The sequence below is a fragment of the Aulonocara sp. 'chitande type north' Nkhata Bay genome, linkage group LG3 (assembly GCF_057382095.1).
Source record: "Aulonocara sp. 'chitande type north' Nkhata Bay isolate Kocher_YH1m ecotype deep benthic linkage group LG3, A_spYH_male_GT1.1, whole genome shotgun sequence".
NCBI lineage: Eukaryota > Metazoa > Chordata > Actinopteri > Cichliformes > Cichlidae > Aulonocara > Aulonocara sp. 'chitande type north' Nkhata Bay.
In genome coordinates this window covers 23,593,471-23,597,464 of record NC_141346.1, presented here as the reverse complement: position 1 = coordinate 23,597,464, position 3,994 = coordinate 23,593,471, and the positions used below count along the sequence as shown (strand labels likewise).

Genomic DNA, 3,994 nt, shown 5'->3' with positions numbered 1-3,994 from the left:
ACCTACTGTAAATCACTCTTGCATAGTTTTTTTAACGGAAGATTCCAATAAAGTTTAGAACAGGCAAACACAATTTTTTTTACATTTATTTATTGAAAAAAATACAGGTTTTAATTGCTGAATGTAAGCATGGTTGTGCTGGTAATGGATACATGCTGTAATATGACTTTGTGATTTTTGCATTAATTTCACATAATAATAATAATGGATTAGATAGCGGTTTTCAAGAAGCCCAAAGCACTTTACATTAAATCCATTCTTGATTCATAGCACCTTTAATACAGCACATTCATATAACAGGTACATATGTCCCAAGATCTTTATACTAGAAATGTATTAGGGCAATTTTTGGATGTAGTTTTTGTAAAGAATATGGGATGTAGCTGTTAAATCTACATTCTGTTGAACTCAATAAACCATGAGTTTAAAATGTAAAAGCTAACAACAACTTGAGAGACCTACAGCTAATGATAGACATACTATATTATTGAGTGAATTCCTATAATCCCAAAAGTGTTAAAACAATAATCTGTTGTCTGTTCTATTTATTCATAGTTAATTATCATATGAAGAAAAAAGATTTTAAAAGCACCTCCTCCCGAAACTAGGCGTTTTCCCCTGACGTTTAGAGCACAGTTTCACATCAAGGCGCCTGATTTCAAACGGGCCAATCAGCGCACTGCATCAGGCTCCACCGCAGATAACGTCTGTACAGCTCCACACAAGTTTTGCTTTGGACTATGGCAGCACGCTATCTTCATTTTCGTGGACTTGTTTCTCATTTTTTTTTAATTTAACGTCTGCCACAGCTCGTCTTCAGTTACTACGGTAAGAAAATAATCCAACTTGGTTTATTTATCGACAGCATTGTGTTGCAGGCAGTGAAGGCGCAAATGATAAATTTACGTTAGCTTTAGCTCGTTTCTAGCATTAGCGTTAGCTACATCAGGCTGAAAAGAGCCTTGCAAAACCAGCAGTGCGCGTTTTGAGACGTGTTTTGGAGATGGGTGTATTAATGGAAACCGTCTAATTAGTATAGCTATGTTTGAATGCTTTGTCTAAATGCGGCCTGGATGTTCCCGCCTTGTTTGACATCCGGCTGAAGCTTTAAGTTAGCTAGCCTCGCAGCTGTGTCATATTGATTATGTATTTTTGCAGCATATGTGGAGAATCGGTTCAGTCCGTGAAAGCTTATGTTTTGCATTGCAGACTGCATCGTAATGAACCCCGGTGTATTTTTAAATGTGTTGAAGTAAGTTGTAAGCAGGTGTTTTCTGGATATGCTGCTTTAAAGTCTCACTTCTACCGCCACCACACTGGTACCGCAACTGTTTCTCAGAATGCTACCTTAATGGGTTTGAATTGCACTGTCTCACTTTGTGAATGCCAATGTGAGGGAACTAAAGCTTTGATTGCTCACTTACAGGAACCCATAGAAGAGGGACGGCATGTAACTTGTCCAGTGAGAGGATGCCAAAGTGAGTTCTCTGTAAAATCTACATTTACCTCCCATATGTCTAGAAAACACAAACGTTAGGAAAATGTGATTTGTGGTTTAAACAAAGATACTCAAGAGAGTCCATCTACAAGTGCCACCATACAGGAAGGTGCCAGTGTATCAGATATAGAAGACCCTGGTATGGATGGGTCTAATTTCAGTGACCTGTATCTCAGACATGTATGTATGTTTTACATTAAACTACAGGGACAGCATCTTCTGCCAGCATCTACCATTCAAACCATTGTTGAAGAAATACAAAATATACATGAATTGGGACAGATGTATACATTGAATAGACTAAGGCCACTTCTAAAAGATATGTCAGTTTCAGATGAAGACATAAAAATCTGTGACACAGTAAAACAATCTGACTTGTTCTCAGCTTGTCACACATGGCCCCTGAGAACTGCTTATTCAAGAGTCCAGTGCTTTAAAGATGTGTTCAAGTATGTTGAACCCAGAAAAGTGTTTTTGGGCAGGGACGAGAACAGGATGGAGAGATTTGCCTATTGTGTTCCTCTGCTAAATATTTTGAAGGGTATGCTGGAATCAAGTTTTTGGCAAGGTCTCATATCAGTGAATCCTAATAATGTTTCAAGACCAGATGTTCTCAGGGACTGTTGTGATGGTAACGTGTTTGTGTCAAACAAATTTTTTCAGGAAAATCCACATTGACTCAAGCTGGTTCTATACCAGGATGCATTTGAAGTAGTGAACCCACTTGGTTCTGCCAAAAAGAAGCACAAGGTTTTGGCTGTGTACTTCTCTCTACTCAACATCCCACTAACACCCTTCATCATTGTTTGCGGTAAGCTGAAAGAGCAAAATTCAACTTTTTTTTTTTTCCTGTTGTAACTGCCACGTTCTTGTACTCTTGGCTTGTTTAGTTTCATGTTCTGTTGCTTCCTCACTAATACACTGGATAACACAACCATATAAGTTCAACTAGTAACATAACTCATCCTATGATCCATGTAACAAGTATCTCTGTATTTCTATATATGACTGACATTAAAGCTGTTGTTATTAAAGTTTTTAATTTGTTGTTGTTGTTGTTGTTGTTTTAATTCTCAGGTTCCTCCTGCTTCGCTGCTGAGACATTCATGTTGAGCATTGACAAGAAGACTGTCAACGACCGCATCACAACCTCACCTCTGCTATCTGCCTAATGTTTGGCAGTTACTACTGCTTTAACATACACTACCCTGTAGAACTACGATCAACACTGGAGTTCCTTCAACGGTAAAATTTATTTTATTATGGATTTATTTTTGTGCTTTTCAAACTTGGCCATTTGATATCCCACCTCAGGTTGTTAATTTCCTCAATCTCTCTCGCCCTTTTTTCATGAAGGTGTTTCTTTTCCATAAATCCTGAGAGAGGCACCAAGGTTGAATCCAAGAAGAAAAAAGTGTTCTCAGTCAATCCCAGAGTCCTCACTCTCATCTCAGACATTGCTGACCATGAGTGGATCTAGTCCTACCCCTCTTGTTTGAGACAAAGTGATAAAGGTATACTATGTTACATACTCTACAGATGTTCTGTTTTTGAAACAATTGTTACATTTCTGATTGTGAGTGGGAAGTTTAACAATGTGAAGTTTTACTAGACACAATTTGTAAAAGTACATGGTCTACTTTTGATTCACTGTTTTATATCTGAAAAATGTATCTGATAAAAATGTGGTAAACCTGCGATTTTGTTTCTTGGATTTTAATTTTCCCAGTTTTAAAGATATTTGTATTCCAATAGTGTAAAAGTATGCTGCATGTACATTGCTGGCATTTTGTAGTTATCCAAAAATTTGCAGTTGAAGTTCTCAAAACAAGTGTAAAGTTTTTGTTTGTTACCTGATGCAGTTTTAAGATGTACATTTTCAGGTTTACTGCTCAGTTCTGTGTGCAAAATATGCGGGTGTAAACCTGTTCCTGTAATTTCTTCAATTCAGATTTTCTTTCAATTATAGAAAAAATGTTTAATTCTCTATATTTGTATTTGGATAATTTGAAAAGTCAAGATTCTACGTGTACTGACATTTATGTAGTGAGAACAGCACCAAAACACTTAAAGGTGTCTGAATTGTCTGCTAAAGGTAATGTGAAGTATAATGTGTGCTCAACTTACAGCACTGGTTTTGCACAGTTTGAACAGAACTTGTAAGAATTCTGTGATTCCTCACTGTTACTGTCATGGAGATAACTAGTAACTATTTGTGATTTGTTGAGTACAAATGTAAATGTTTGATGTTCAAAACATCAAAGATGTTAAATAAAATACTTTTTTGGAAATTTAAGGTGGACATTTTTGTGTTACATTTAGTAATTTGAATAAAATCATGGTTTGTGTATTAAGCTTACAGAGTAGAACACTTAAGAGCACTCTAGTCTAAAAACGGTTACAGAATAAAATTGTATTTTATTATTTTTTGATAGTTAATTTTACAGGGAAAAAATGTTGTGTTTTCTGGCACAAACTTTATTTTATATGTTATTT

The 3,994-nt window shown here is 36.1% G+C and overlaps 1 long non-coding RNA gene across 1 annotated transcript; it reads left to right on the top strand.

The window, feature by feature from the left end:
* Window positions 1–730: 730 nt before the first annotated feature.
* Window positions 731–3,941, top strand: LOC147334658 (uncharacterized). The gene is made up of 5 exons (XR_015128594.1): window positions 731–828; window positions 1,427–1,478; window positions 2,162–2,309; window positions 2,576–2,743; window positions 2,855–3,941. It is a non-coding gene; the product is annotated as an uncharacterized LOC147334658 (long non-coding RNA).
* The last annotated feature ends 53 nt before the right edge of the window (window positions 3,942–3,994 follow it).